The sequence below is a fragment of the Sinohyriopsis cumingii genome, chromosome 13, assembly GCF_028554795.1.
Source record: "Sinohyriopsis cumingii isolate HCF-2022 chromosome 13, ASM2855479v2, whole genome shotgun sequence".
In the NCBI taxonomy this organism is placed as follows: Eukaryota; Metazoa; Mollusca; class Bivalvia; order Unionida; family Unionidae; genus Sinohyriopsis; species Sinohyriopsis cumingii.
Window position 1 is genome coordinate 9,208,628 of NC_142973.1, and position 17,097 is coordinate 9,225,724.

At 39.0% G+C, this 17,097-nt stretch overlaps 1 long non-coding RNA gene across 1 annotated transcript; it reads left to right on the top strand.

Annotated features, from left to right (window-relative positions):
• Positions 1 to 12,133: 12,133 nt before the first annotated feature.
• LOC149784925 (uncharacterized) lies at positions 12,134 to 15,217 on the top strand. Its single transcript, XR_016413475.1, has 3 exons — positions 12,134 to 12,421; positions 13,064 to 13,208; positions 14,989 to 15,217. It is a non-coding gene; the product is annotated as an uncharacterized LOC149784925 (long non-coding RNA).
• Positions 15,218 to 17,097: the final 1,880 nt, after the last annotated feature.

Here is a 17,097-nt window from a genome sequence, read left to right on the forward strand (position 1 = left end):
AGTGAAAAAGAAAGAAGGGAAACCAGAAGCGAAAAAAGAAAAGAAAACCAAAGCCATTCCATTGCCACCTCCACCTCCACCACCACTACCTTCGACTTCTACTCCCGTAGCCCATCGGACACGTAAATCCGTTTCCAAACCACCCTTTCGACCCACCCAAAGTAGCATCACCGAAGAGTGGGTGACTTATTAACACACCAACACACAAAAAATAAAAAAAAATGGAAAAAGTCTTAGCCAGCATTTACTACGATCCCTCGCATCCTGCAGGTTACGCAGGAGTTCAAAAATTGTATCGTGCTGCCAAAACGCGACTGAAAAGTCTCCGTTTACCTCAAGTGCAACGATGGTTACAAGAACAAGCTACCTACACTTTACACAAACCCATTCGACGCAAGTTTGCCAGAAGTCGCACCCGAGTGGAAGGCATCGATCATCAATGGCAAGCCGATTTAGCCGATGTCTCTCATTTGGCCAGCTACAATCGTGGCTACAAATATTTGTTTTGTGTCATCGACGTCTTTTCCAAATTTGCCTGGGTCGTGCCCTTGACTTCCAAATCCAGCAGCGAGTTAGTGCGAGCCCTGAAACGGGTGTTGAAACAAAGCGGTCGTCGCCCTCTTCGATGGCAAACGGACAAAGGCACCGAATTTCTGAACCAAGCTTTCCAAAAAGAATTAAAGAAACGTGACATTCATTTTTTTACCACCGAGAATCCCGAAACCAAAGCCAGCATCGTGGAACGTTTTCAACGCACTTTGAAAGAACGCATGTGGAAATATTTTACGCATCACCACACTCTGAAGGACATCGACATCTGACCGCACTTGGTGCAAGCGTACAACCAATCTTACCATCGAAGCATCGGACGTGCCCCGCAAGACGTGACTCCCGACAACGAAGTGTTGGTGTTTGAGCGCCTGTTCGGTACGTCCCCGACGAGGGCTGTCCCCAAGAAAAGTGGAGAGTTGACCGTAGGAGATTGGGTGCGCATTGGCAAAACCAAACGCACTTTCGACAAAGGTTACTTACCTAACTGGACGACCGAATTGTTTCGCGTCACTGGACGAGTACATGGCCGTCATCCTGCCGTCTCTAAATTGGAAGACATGAACGGAGAAGTACTCAAAGGAACGTTTTATTTGCCCGAGTTACAACGTGTCACCAAAAAAGAAGACGACGTGTACGACATCGAAAGCATTCTCGAACGCAGAACCCTAAAGTGGGCAAACGACGTGTCAAAGAAGTCAAAGTACGTTGGAAAGGATATCCACCCAGTTTCGATTCTTGGATCGACGCTTCGCAAGTCATCGACTATAAAAAGAAGAAGTAACCATCATGCCCTTTCACACAGCAGACGCAGCTACGTCGACCACTCCTCCTTCACCTAGTTCTTCTGTGCAAGATTTACAAAAACAACCCTTGTGGGTGTGGTGTGGAGAACGTGTGCCTAAAACACAAATCGTCTTTTTCTGCCAAATCTTCGTGGTGTATTGTGTCATCGGGGCAGCCATCGCCAATTTGAGTTTGCAACAAGGAGACAAACAATTGTGGACCATTTTATTGAGCAGTTGCATCGGTTACCTGCTTCCCAATCCCTCCCTGAAATTCTCCTCGAACGGGAACGTTGTGTCCAGTGCCAGTGTCAGTGCCAGTCACCACTCCAACAACCACAACCAGAACCCCATTTTGGGCGGAGACACGCCTCTGACATCCAGTAATATCCCCTCGGACAGCCACAGAACTCTGGAATTATGAGTCACCAAAACCAATTTTACTTAACCTTACCCAGTGACAGTTCCATGGAGGTGTTTCCCAACAACACGTTGTGCTGTTACACGGCCAAATTACCTCAAGCCATCCAGTTAGATCACGAAGCCCATTGGGAAGTGGCTTTAGTAGAAATGATTCACCCGACCCAAGTCCACAATATCACTGCCCAGCAAAATTGGTTTAAGGTGGAAGTTCATGACAAACAATTGCAAGAGGAGTTGGATAAGATTGGCACATCTACCAATAAAACCTATGATGACAAAACTAAAACGACCACCTACAACTTGTTCATTCTCCCAGGCTATTATTTCAGTGGTCATCATTTGGTCAGCGCCATAGCCTCCAGGTTTAATGGCGTGTTCCATAAAGCTTTGAGTAATGTCCAAAAAAGTGTCACCCTGGAATACCACAAAATAGCTCGTCGCTTTCTGATGAAATTTTCTGAGGGGTCCAAAAAATTCATGTCTTTCTTATTTTGTCCTGAATTGTTTGACATATTGGGCGGTGACACGGAGATGAGAATGGTCATGATGAAGAAAAACGAATTGCCAGTCATTTCCGACAACGATATTTTTGCGAGGTATTTTCGTTTCCCGGTAGAACTGAACCAAGGACTGAATTTGATCTTTGTGTATTCCGATGTGGTGGAATACAACGTGGTGGGACACACCTCCGTGCCGTTACTGCGTGTCATTCCTTTCAAAGTGGATTCTGCCAGAAACGCTGACGAGGAAGGTGGAAACACTTATCACGTTCACCGCGAATTTGTCCATCCTCACTATTTGCCGGTCAGCAAGTCGTATTTGGACACGGTCAACATTACTATAAAAGGAGATTTGGGACAAAATATTCCATTCACCAAAGGAAAAGTCACGGTGAAACTCCATTTTCGAAAACGGTTCTCTCACGACTCGTAAGTCATGTATCCAGTGTACCAAGGGGTGGCTCGACAGCGAGGACACGGTTTAGGAGACATGTTATAATCGGCCTTTCGTTCGGTGGCCCCGGTGTTGAAACCGATGGTAACACGAGGATTGCACGCCTTGAAAGATGCGGCACTGACACAAGGCAAAGAATTTCTCCAAAATGTCATCATCGACAAACAAAACCCTAAAGAAGCCTTCATGAAGGCAGGCAAAAATGTCTTGCTGCAAACGGGTAAAGACATTTTAGGCCGACGAGACACACCTATAAATGCCCTGCACGCTACCGAATCAGGCATTCAGCAAGGACAAGGCAGAAAGAGACGACGCAGAAAACACCCTTTCACCAGACTTCAAGCGAGAAAGGCCAAGAAAAGAAGAACCGTTCGAGACTTAGACGTTTTCGATTATTGAGGAAGAACAAAAAAAATGATGCACCGAGAGTCTTGTGCTTGTTCCAAGACGGAACTGGATATGTTTGCCATGCCCCCCACCATGATGACGATGCAAGAATCCCAGTGGGTGAAATTTCACCCGGTCTCCTCATTGACCGATTCCGCTCCCATCGAGTTTGAAATCAAAGGACAGCCCGAAGATTACATCGATCTGAATAGCAGTTACCTGTATTTGAAAGTCAAAGTGATCAAAACTGACAACACCAATCCTGGAGCCAATGATAGGGTAGCGCCCGTCAACAATTTCATGCATTCCTTGTTCAGCGAAGTGGACTTGTACTTGAATAACAAACTGGTCAGTAGCAGCATGGATACTTACCCGTATCGCGCCTACTTGGAAAATCTCTTGACGTACGGAAAAGAAGCCAAGAACACTCATCTGGATGCTTGCGTGGTATGGAAACCTGACACGGCAGGTGAGAACACGTTTAGCGATACAGCCCTGACAGCAGATGACAATCTTCACAATGTGGGGTTTAACACACGTAGAACTAAAATTCTGCAAGGGCGAAGTTTAGAACTGATGGATCGTTTGCATTTGGACATGTGGTTACAAGAAAAGTATTTGCTGAACGGTGTGGATATCGGCCTGAGACTGAATCGTAGCAGTGCCGCTTTCCATTTGATGACCCATGCCAATGAATACAAAACTGTTATCCAAGAAGCCAAGCTCTACGTGCGTCGCGTAGAAGTGTTACCTAAAGTAGGAAACGATATCAGTGAAACGTTAAGCAGAACAACTGCCAAGTATCCCATACGACGCGTAGAAGTGAAAACGTTCACCATTCCTGCTGGACAGCGATCCATGATCGAAGATCATCTGTTCCAAGGACAGTTACCCAAGCGTTTGATTGTTGGTATCGTCAAGAATACAGCCTTCAACGGAGTCCACAACGAAAATCCTTTTGAGTTTAAGCATTACAATGTGTCCAAGATCGAAGTCAGTCGCGATGGCAAGACCTTGTGTACCCGACCTTTCGAGCCTAACTTTGCCCAGAAGAATTACTTGAGATCGTACTTGTCCCTGTACGAAGCCACCGGTCAGTTAGGAACCAACACCAGTCACGGCATTACGTACGACGATTATGACGGAGGCTATGCTTTGTGGGCTTTCGATTTCACTCCAGACCAAGGCAGCGACGAGGGACATTTCCACCCTATAAAATCTGGCCAGATTCGAGTGGAAATTCAGTTTGCGAGTGCACTGGAAGCAGGGAACACAGTGAACGTCATCCTGTATGCAGAATTTGATAATACGATAGAAATCAACAGTTTAAGAGAAGTCATCCTAGATTACTAGAAGCCATGGAAGACTGTTATCCCTCTTTACCTAGTAGAGAAACTTTGGAGATGGAATGTAAGGAGACCGTGGAAAAAGAAGAAGTGATCATGATGAAATCGAGATGGCCAGAACAAGAAGCCCATTTAGTCTCCTGTTTTGCCAAACACTTGGTCGACAAAATGACGGAATTGATCAAGAAAAATTGTTATGGATGTCAAAACGATCATCCCAGTCAAATTCAACACGATAAATGCCTAATGTTAAGTCAAGAAGAAAAATTGGACGAGTATCTGGACGAAGCTTGGAGTCTCATCTCGAACAAAGACGTGTTGCACCAGTGGTATAAAGACTTGCGTGAACATTCTTGTCCAGCATTAACCACTCAAGAGATCCATCGTATCGAAGCTCTCCTGAATCAGAGTGAGGAAACAGAACGAATAACCGTTTATTCGTCAGACATTTTCAAGCAAAAAGTCAGGATCGAATTGACGACTTATTATTACCTGTGAAGAAGGAAAAAACACAAAACAATGGATACCTGGGAACTTTATTACCTTTTGAACCACAGTTCGTATACGGCTTCTTGGAATCCTGTCGTCTGTGCTAAAGATGAACTCCCTCATCGCAAACCTAAAGACCATCAAGCTTACGTGATCAACACGGACGACAGTCATCTCCCAGGAACCCACTGGGTAGCCGTCTACTTTCCTCAAGAAGGATGTGTGGAATATTTCGATTCGTATGGATTGCCCCCTTTGGAAGACGATATCATTGACTTTATGAGAAGAAATGCTCAAACCACCCGATTCAATAATGTGAAATTACAAGGCACAGATTCCTTGGTGTGTGGACAGTACTGTGTGTATTTTCTGCATCATCGAAGCCTAGGCTATTCCTTAGAACATTTAGTGACTCATTTTGATCCTCGTTCTTCTGCTAGAAACGATGTGAAAGTAGATCGATGGTTTTGTGACCATTATGCTTATCTTTTGTCTCAAGCTAGGAAACGTAGTGTCCATCAATGGCCTAATGATTTCCAACAGTGGAAATCACAATTTCATTCACAACGTTGTCAGCCCTGTTTAAAGTAGATTGTGCATTGAGAAAAAAAATGTTTGTGATTTGAAAAAAAATTGTTTGATGTTATAGTGTTGGATTATTGTTAAAAAATGTTAGAGTTGTTGTTTAGTGTTAAGTGATTTTTGAATAAAAAATGTTGTGTTTTGAAAAAATGCTTTTGTCTTTTGTCTAGCTATAAGAATGTTGGATTGATGCTCTTTCATTTCTTACTATCCCTCTCATGAACGTTGCGGCTCGAAAACCGTGTGGGGGATGTTTTCCTTCACGTCCGCGCTTTGACTTTAAGAACCGGGGTTGTTTCCAGTCTAACCATCCATTGTCGACTCATCCTCCTACGAAGATGTGCTCCAAACTAGCTAAGCTCAACGAAGCCTACGTGAATTTGCATAGGGTCAGACACAGTCTGATACCGAAGCCAGAAGAAATAGAGAATGTGAGAATGTTAAAAATCACTGAAGACCTGATAGAAGAGCTCTTCAGAGAAGAAATGAACAGGGAAAAAGAAGAATGGACAGAGAAGTACAGACTTCAGAGACAGCAGCAACAGCAGCAACAGCAGCAGCAACAACCTGAAGCTGACAGAGGCTTTGTAGATTGCCGTATCGACACCAAAGAGTTCTTCTTCTCTTTCCGAAGAAGCAGACCTATCGCCAGAAAGTCTATCCTCAGAGGACATCGCATTCTTAGAAACTAAAAAAGAATGCCATAGCAAACAAAAAAACAGCCCTTTTCAGGGCTACCCCAAAACTCTAGAAAAGAAATAGCTATTAATTTGCCAATGTGTATAGGTAGAGTAGTGTGAATATAAACACTAACTCTTTCTTAAAAAATGTGAGGGTATGTGTTTGTGTATAGGATTGTGTGTTTGTGTGTTAGTAAGTGATAAAGTAGGTTGGTGAGGATAGTAGATTAAAATTATGTCTTTTTTGGTGTTTGAGGTGTATATTTGGGGTTAGATTGGATTGATTTGCTTATGTGGATAGTCTATTGAAGTGATTTATAAAAAATTTTACAATAGTGATGGGTAGCATAAAAAAGTGAGTGAGTGTTTCTTTTAGGTCCGCGCGTTGTTGTTGTTTTTTTTGGTCATGATCTAGGTAAGATCAATTTTTTGTTATTAGGGGGATGTTTTCCATCACGTCCGCGCTTTCACTATAAATTGAAACTCGCTGGGCAGTCTAGCTAACCTTGTTGATTGATCAACACAGCCAGAAGAATGAATAGCAGAATAGTGAAACTGTTAGAACTCCAGATGCACCTGGAATATGCCAGGCTCATAGTAAACGAACTATCAGCGGAGGCTATAGTAGAAGAAGCAAGAGTAAAGAAGGAAGAGGAGGAGAGAAGAGAGAGGGAAGAAGAGGAAAAGAAAAGAGAAGAGAGGATGTCGTTCAATATTCCCGAGACAGAGGATTGGAGTGTTGAAGCGAATCATCCTCCCTCTGCGCTCCCCAGAAGAAAGGTGAAAGAAGACTGGGGAAGAAGATGCGTGTGTGGCGCCAGGCCAGGAAGGTGCAACCATTAGATAGGTGCATCAGGAGTTAAAAAAAACAGCCCTTTTCAGGGCTACCCAATACTCTAGAAAAGAAATAACGATCAATTTGCCAATGTGTGTAGGTAGAGTAGTGTGAAAATAAACACTAACTCTTTATTAATAGTGGAAGTGTATGTGTTTGTGTGTTTGTGTTTGTAAGAGCTCTGGTATGTTTGTGTGAATAGTAGATTATAGGTTTTTTTATTGTTTCTTAGCGCATGTGGAGAGTATAGTTTGGGTTTGATTATATGAAATGAGAAAAGTGGGGATGTTTTCTTTCACGTACGCGCGTTGATGGGTCATGATCTAGGTAAGATCAATTTTATGTTTTTAGGGGATGTTTTCCATCACGTCCGCGCTTTCACTATAATAAGCCACCACGTTCGTCGTTCGAACCATTCTACGGAATAACGGAAAGAAAATGGTAGCTGTAACAGAATTGTTTAACCAGTTGAAAGACATTTGGTATTGGATGGTGGATGGAGCTTATGCAGTGGAAAGGATTGAACGTGAATGGAAGTATGAAGTAACCAGGGATTTTGTAAGAAGGCAAGTGACAAACCTAAAATCAGCCATGGATCTGGTGGCAGAGATGATAGAAGAAGAAGTAAAAAGACTAAGAGGCTTTATAGATCCAGAATATGTAAAGATTGGTCACTTGAAAGAAGCCATGGATAATGTGCTAGAAGTCAGGTGTTTTTTGGAAGAGGTAATGGAATGGACAGAGTGGTCCTTTGTCAAAAAAGGCCTAGACCAGCTTAAGAAATCGGAACAACTTATGAGAAAAGTAATGGAGGAAGAAGTGAAAAAGATCAAAGACAAGTGGAATAAAGAACGAAAGGATAAGGAAAACTTAAAGGAAAAAGAGGCCTTTGACAAACTCAACAACAATTGGATCAAGATACAAGAGAAGTTCAGGGCTATGGGTCACCCAGACTGGTTACCTGAAAAAGAAAAAAGGAAGAACAAAGGAATTTGGGGAAAGATTAGGGGATGGATGAGGAAATGGAGGAAATAGAAGAAGCAGAATAAACCCAAAGGCCCTTTTCAGGGCCAGCCATATTTCTCGAAAAGAGATAGTCTTTGAATTGCCTACCCTTTTTTAAAAAATTTTTTTTAAAAAAAGAAAAAAAATCCCATGTTCCATTCCCCTTGTCCCTAAACAAGCCCAAACTCTATTCCCATGTTAAATTCCCCTTGACGCTAGAGTGGCCCACGATTTATCGCCATGTTAATTCCCCTTGTCGGTAAAGTGCCCCACGATTTTTCTCCATGTTAAATTTCCATTGTCGCTAAAGTGCCCCAAGGGGTCTTGTAATGCTAATTTCCATTGTCGCTAAAGTGCCCCCCTTCACTACTTTCGTCTAAGAAAGAGAGACAAAAGTCAAGATACCTAATATCGTTGTCAGGAGAAAGGACACTGGAATTCAGAGTGCCCTACGAGAAAAGAGAAGAAACAGAAACAAGACGAAACAGAGAAGAGGGATTCAGAAGAAGAAGAAATTGAAGATGATGAAGAACTTGCGCCAGTAAAGACAAGGAAATGGAAAAATTGACAATGCGAGCCGATGCGTTGGCCCTGATGTGAAATTTCATACTACCTTCTAAAAGAGAATAAACCAGAAAGAAAACGTAAGTGTCTCTTGGTCTTGACATTGTATAATAAGGATGGCGTGTTTTGTTTTTACTCACACTTTATGAAATTGTGCTCTTTCACCTCTCTCTATCCCTCTGGATCATGTTTTAGTTAGAATTGAAATGGAAGGATGTTTTCCTTCACGCACGCTCTTTAGACATGCAGGTCCGTAAACAATAGTCAGTCTATTCATCCATCATTTTGTGTCTTGATGTTTCCTAAAGCACACACTGATGCCATAAAATAACGGGTTAAATGGGTTTTGTAGTGTTGGGAGTGGGGGTGGGGTGGGGTGTAGGTGTTTGGCAGAGTTGGTCATTGCAGGTGAGGGCTTAGATGCTTTCAAAAAACTTTTTCTTCTTCACTCTGTGTTGATAGTATATTTGGGGTTTGTTTTTTTCCTCTTCCCTCTGTGTGTGTGTGAGTGTGTCTGCGCGCGTATGTTGTGTGTGTGTGTGTGTGTGTGTATTGGTCTCTGTTTGTCCCTATAAAACTCATTTTATCCCTATCAGATACACTCTACCTACCTACCTACAGTAGCGCGTATTCAGGTCAGCCACTTGCAACACTGTTGCCATTTATCCCCTAGTGTTCAGTACAGTGACGTCACTGACGCTGGAAATTTTGAGACTATAAATATCGACTTGGGGATTTCCACATTTTGTAGCTATACATATATACTAGAATTCATAAACAGGAACGTCACTCAAGCTGAGGCTATAAAAAGATAGTGGGATTTTCCAAAGGAAAAACCCACAAGTTGGAGCTATAAATAGATAGTGGGATTTCATAGGAATTTCAGCTGATTATAGATACATAGGTATTTATCCACGATCGTCACAGAAGTTGATTTTGTAAGTAGTTACTAATTTTATCCATTTTAGTCTAAACCATTGTAACTTAATTTTCGGGGATATGTTTATTTTCCTTTAAATTCTGGGACAATTTCGTCATTTTAACGTTACTTTTAGTCACATCCATTTTGTCGTTGAGCATTTCCTTGATTATAGCTATTTATAGCATCATTACAATTATGCAAATTTTTGAACACCCCAGCAAGATTTCAGGTCTTGGTAATGCTTTATATATAAATCCCACGCTTGTACTAGTGTATGTATGTTTCTTTCTCTGTTGTGTTTGACCCTCTACCATCATTGTCCCTAGACAATCCCACCATGTTCAATTCCCCTTGACGCTATACAGACCCACCATGTTCAATTTCCATATGTTAAATTCTCTTGAGGCTATATCCCCCAGGGGTTTCCGTAATGTTAAATTCCCCTTGTACGTATATTGACCCACGATTTATTCCCATGTTAAATTCCCCTTGTACGTAGAGTGACCCACGATTTATTCCTATGTTAAATCCCCTTGTACGTAATCTGACCCACGATTTTTCCATTGTACGTAATCTGACCCAGGGGTCCCTGTAATGCTAATTCCCATTGTACGTAATGTGCCCCCCTTTACTACTTAGAACTTAGAAAACATTCTTTTCCATTACATACAACCATGTTTGAAAATAAGGCAGAGTTCTAATTTCTCACGTGATAACTCACGTGAGAAACTTGGACTTTGATTCTGATTAAACACTTATTTCAAATTTATTCAAAGTTGGATTTTCTCATGTGAGTTATCACATGAGCAATTTGGACTTAAATATTTTGTGTAAATGTTGAATGTCAAGCATCTCCATTATTGTCAAATAGACATCATTTCTATTTTGTACTTGTTCATGTTGCTTTGTTGTATATTTTAAATTTTAAAACATTTTCAACTTATTTTCTCACAGTGAGTTTTAATCTTATTTTGACCCAACAGGCTCCTTGTATTTGAACATATTAAGGTTCATTTCACTGTTCATAAAACGAAACAATTTAGAATTAAGATCTCGTATAACCAGACTATCCATTAAACTTTAACAGCTGTCAAAGAACAGAGTTAATAACTTGCATACTGATCGTGGTTAATGTTTAATAAAGTAATCCGTAAAAAGGTGAAATGTTTCTCTCCCCAAAATACACAGTTTACAAATATAAAAAGGAAATAAAACTTTTGCCCTAAAATGAATCCTATGTTCCATAAACATATGATGCAACTCCTTTATTCACAAACTTCTAAAACCCCACTATAAAATTGTAAAACAAATACATAGCCACATATCTGGAAAAAAAATAAACACTGATGCACAGTCCTTTTGGCCTAATAAACTCTCAAGTCATTTTCCAGAATAATTGGAGAATTACATGAACTACGTCGTTTTCTTCCATGCCTAACATTCGCACAAATAGTCAATACAATCTTATACTTACTGAATTGTGTAATTCGACTTAGGGGTCATCCATTTAGTACGTGCGCAAAAATCTGGCAAAGCTTGACCCCCCCCCCCCATTCATGCATACTTTTTTACGCAAACCCCCCCCCCCGCGTACATACGCTTGACGCCCCTCTCCCCATATTCTATTAAACGGCCTATGTTTAATCCACGCAGAAACCATAAAGGATTAATAATATTAATGTGTTTAATAAAACATTGTCCACCGACGTTGAATGTCTGGCATCAAAGAAATACGCGGGGTAACATTAAACATTTGTCTAGTGTCCGCCAAAATTCAAACGCCAACTGAACAGTCGAACAGGTTACGTATTAGACAAATTATTATCGAGGTTTCACCCCAACCCCGTTTCCTATGCATATGTACATTATCATTATATAAAATAAAAAAAAAACATGTACTGTACATAAAATTTAATAAATCCGTAAGAAACTGCCTAATCCAGTCGTGTTTGTTTGTGTAGCTGTTTCGCACTGTTTTACATGTGTATATTCTTGGCAATGGAAAATTTTGCTTATTTGCAGCCTTTTAAATGTTCTGATCGTGTCATTTCAAATTTTATAAAAGAAATTTCCTATTGAAATAATCACAAAACAAATCACTGACGTTTCCGTTAACTTTTCTGTGACCCAGGTTATAAGAGTACACGGTGGAAGAATCGGCTTGTTAGAACCATTAGAGTTAGAGTGTCCTATAGGGCATGGCTCGGCACAAGCTACTGTAAAAACATCAAAATTAACTTGGTCTATATTAATTAACTTATTAATGATATGAATTCACGTATAGCTCAGTTTTTATGAAACATCAGATAATAAAATAGCATTTATTTGATATATAAAATATAACATTAAGAAATACCCGCGTACATTTGTACAAAGGAGTGTAAAACTAGAAGGGCTCGCATCGTTGCTTACAATTTAAATGTCAGTCATACAGTAGTATAAAATAATAAAAGTATTATTTTTATACTAAATGTATGACTGACTTTTATATTGTAATCAATGATACAAGCCCCAATGCGTACAACAACGTGTTTACTAATAATTTACCCTTTATAGCGCCTCAGATAAACTCAATAGATGCTGGATGTTGACCGACAGTGTACATGTAGAATAGCACTTTTAAACCGAACAGACAGAAATTTACGCGCGGGCCATGTTCTCTTAGAAAGGGCCACGCTGTTTATGAAGAAAGTTATTTAATATTCTCCTGCAACATGTTTGCTCTCAAAACATTCTGACAGCAAGAGTGTGGACATTATTAAAATATAGAAACCAACACCAACACCTAAAGATGTCCACGTCGGTACTGATGTTAATGTCCAGTACGAAACAGAAGACGTCGACGTGCTGTTAGGGAAATTTCAAGGATTATGAAAGACTGGTTCTTTGCCGAGAAAGAGGTAAGTTACTTTTTCTCATTTATTTTTACAATTTTCGCATATGGAATCATCAAAGTGGATAGCCTGAATCATCGACATTATAAGCATAAGCATAAATTCGCATGGTCGTTTAAAATTGAGCCAAGGGTTTGTTTCAGATTTTACTTAAAGATAATAATTCAACCTCCTGTTTCTAAAAATGATATCTACACCACACTATCATCGAATATTTAAGCCTTCCACAATTCAACTGTGCAACCATGTCTGGCTCTTACCCCCACCCCCAATAATAATGCGGGCGCCTCAGTGAGGAGCACTTGCGTTACCAATTGAAACAATATGTACAAACATAAATGTTCTTCGTATTATTTTATTGCTGATTGGGTGGATCAATATAAGCATACACGATTGAGAACCAAATGCAGTAGCTTAATTCATGATTTTATTCCTAAAAGACATTTGCCCTGTCTGTCAAATATTTTGATTGTTAAATTTAAAATAGAGATTTAATTGGATAAGGATTACAGCTTTTCTTAATGCTTATATACACTTATAGACTAGGATTCTTTTGCCAACCAAATCGTTTTCTCATTTCAGTGCATTCTTTCTGTTCTGCATAGATTTAAAAAAAGATCAGTTATACTAATTTTTATCTTTTTACAGATTAAATTTCATGAAGGTCACAAAATTTAATGAACACAACAAAGTTAGCAATCATTTGAAAGAAGTGCAAAACATTGACAGCAACAGGAAGAAGTCAGACAAAACTGCATTGCCATGCTAGAGGAAATTCCAACTCCAGTAAAGGGTATGTATAATACGCTTCAAATCTTTTGACATGATAACATATGCATTTCAGACTCTACAATTGGACCCCCAATACATGTTTTTTTTTAAATATAAAAATTGGAAACCAGATTTTGAATTTCTTTATGTATTGCAAATGTACATATTTTGGAAAAATGTATCCTAAAAGTTTTGGAGAAATCTTCCAGAGGACTGTTCCAGAAGTAGAGATGTCAGTTTTTTGGAAATTTCTAATGTGTACCCATCATTCCTAACGATTGGTTACCAGAGTATACAGTCAAAAGGAAATTGTATTAAATGTGAAGCTGAACTGCTTTGTTGTAGGGTCACGTGTTCCAACCCCAAAAAGAGCTGTAAGCATACTTATTACTAATATAAGTGGCAAAAATCATAATCTGAGCACAATGAGTATAAATTACATGCCATTATTTCAGAAAACTGTATGAAAAATGTATATGCAGTTATAATTTTTGTCACAAATCAGCTGAACTCGTGTGGATTAGTAGTATGGATGAGAACAGACACAAAAGAAATTGATAAATTATTTGTGCATAACAGTCATTTCGACTAGTGTACATGTCTACAGTAACTTTTGCGAATTGTCATAAAGTCCATAAATGTTGATTGTTGTATTATCCTCAACCTGCCATGATTCATTCCATAACGACGGTCCAGTGCAACATGTTTTTAAGTTTAACAAAATCTCTTTTCTCTAACATTTTTCAGTTACATAACATCCATCAGTTGCATTGATACATCCCGGGTTATTTTTGTTGTTGTTTTTTCTTCTTTTTTTAAAAATGATATCTGGTGTCATTTATTTTCTATTTAAGCTGGACTACTATGTGTGTAGATCATAATAGAATGAATCTAGGGCAAATGGTTTCACATTCAAGAACCTGTCTGTTTTCTTGGAACTGTTTGATGTAAAATTCATGCAGAAGTTACAAATGCATTAATTTTTATTTGATTTTTTTCAAAAGTGTTATTAAGTAGCAAACTTTTTTTATCTTTATATTTCAGTCTGTATAGTTGTCCATTTCATTCATTTTTTGTCCTAACATGGTGGTATAAGAAGTGCATGTTACAGTAGCCATGTTAAACCAGACATTCATATTGTGCTTAATTTTATTTGACCCAGATAATGTCACCAGGATCTGAAAACAAGAGTGTTTTAAGTCATGAGAAAATTGGCACATGAACCATGGACAGGCATGAGTTTTAGGATGGTCAGGCTTGAAATATCAGCGTTGATTCTTAAATAGGTCACTGAGAAAGGATTGTATTATTATACAGACCACGTATGACAAGTAAATTGTAAGCAACCATTTGAGCCCCTGTGAACACTTTTTTTTTAACGGGTACCCAATTGTTCGTTTTATTACCCAGATTATTATTTATGGGAGAATACCCGGGTACGCATTGGCATCTTTATCCAGAAGTAGTCAAATTTGGAATATGCAACATGGCTTGCAGATATCTCATCAACAGTGCAGTTTATATGTTTGCTACTTAACTATGGTAATTCTGTTGGTAGAGCTATTTGACTCATAGTCCAAAGGATGAATTTTCAGACTGGGTTGGCTGCGTAAGTGTGTCCTTGGGAAAACAGTTGGCTTCTATTTTCACAGTGTGATAAAGTGCCATCTAATCCAAACTACAATTATGTATTTTGCCTTTACCTTGTAAAACGAATCTTTAAAAATCAACCTTACATAATGTCTCAAATGCTGTGATCAGAAGAAAAAAAACTTCTACCAACTTTTTAATTTCCATTTCAGGTTTCATTTTTCAACAGTTCAAAACTGAGCCTGCTAACTTAAATTCAGTGGTCAACAGGAAGTGCATTGATTCAAAGAGAACAATCTCCAAGTGAAAATATTGTTGCAGACTGGCAAATAATGAAATTCAGAAGCAGGAATGTCAATTACACGTTTTGTTTGCTTCGAATTTTCTGGAACAGTGAAGAATGGTCTTCATGTGAAGCAAATTTCCAGCAGTATCTTTCATTATGACCTGATGTATTAATGTAACAGGTACATTCATACATACATACATACATACTCTAGTTGTCTTACCTTATTAAAAGATCACTAATTGAACTTGAATTATATGCTTATGATTACTAGATTTGAATATTGATCTTGCTCTGTTTAATTCATGTATTCAATAAAAACTAAATACTATAGTTGTTTTTTGTTGTTTTTGCTCATGTGAGCAAGATGCTGCTCACGTGAGCAAACTCTTGCTCACATGAGCGAGGTGTGGCTCACGTGAGCAAGGTGTGGCTCACGTGAGCAAAATATTGCTCTTGTTAACAATTCCTGCACATGTGATTTTCTTATTAGAATCTATTTGCTCACGTGAGTTCTACCTAATTTGCATGTTAAATTGCACATGAGACTAACCTGAGTTAGATCTCACGTGAGAATCTCATGTGCAGAAGGGTAGGCAGTTTTGGTGTGGGTTGGCTTAAGTTTTATGTTTGATGTTCTTTTCTCAAGTACTGTTCAAGCTAGAAGCATGAAATTGATGGTGATATGCATGTCAGTTACTATTATACCCTTATAACAAATAGGCTCATTCTGACCTATATTTCATTGTTACCTACTTTGGTTAAGTTTTGCATTCAGCTCATGACCACATGAGTGTTTGGCAATACGTATTATCCTACCTACACAATGAAACATGGTGAGTTGATGCATCTTGTCAAAAGAGGTCTCTTTGACAAATATTTCATGCTTCAGTGACTTTGTTCAAATTTTTGTGTTAGTTCATTCCTTAGGTACTGTTTATGTTCAGAATCATATAACTTGATAATGGGTGTATTTCTGTTACTACTACCCCTATTGGCCACTCTGGTATACATTTTTTGCCTTACTAAAAGAAGTCATTTGTTTTGATTTATCATCATATTGATTAATCCATACCAAACCTATATATATACTAGCCTACGGAGAAGGCCCTTTTCTTACCAGTGCTGTTGAAAGCATGAATAAACATGTTTACTATGTGCTCATTCTTTTCTCCATTATCTGTATATTGTCAGAATTGTGGAGAATTGCATGGTTCTGATAATGCAAAGTTAATGGAGAAAAAAATGAGCATATAATAATTATAGGTTACTGTATTTGTATAGGAAAATATGAATGAATTTTTTTAGTAATACTGTACTCACAGGGTTGTGCAGTATTACTCAGAAAAACTCGTTCATATTTTCCCATACAAATGCAGTAACCTATAATTATTAAATGGTAATGGTTCCATGTTATTTACTACATATTTTATAATGTGACCTATTATCCTCATCAAAAGCCATAACTGACAATCTAACATATGCCGCTTTATCACACCTGGCTGCTTGAACTAAGATTTCCTTCTTCTTTTATGAGTACATGTAAGCAAATATACATCAGTAATAAAACAATGTAACAGTCTCCTATACATCAATGAAATTATCTGTTTTGATAACTGATAAGTGACTTTTTCTGGAAGAGAAACTTTGATTGGCTCATTCAAATAGCATAAAAGGTAATGTTGGGTCACAATGGCAAATTATTTTATGTGTGCTTGCAGTGACTGGATAAGCAGGTTCATGTATATTCATGAAAAACAAGGAAATCCCAGCACAGGCAGCCACAGGTAATCTAGTGAGTGCAACAGATTGACACCTGTACTTGTGATTATGTATTACCCTCATGTGATTATGTTGTTGTTGTTATAGGGTTTAACACCATTTTTCAACAGAGGATAGGCTATACATGGTGGCCAATATAAATGGTAGAGGAAGAACCAGGGAAAAACCCAGAAAGAACCACCGACCCACAAGATGCTACTGGCAAGCTTTCTCACATACCCACATTGGCCGAGTCTGAGACTCGAACCCACGC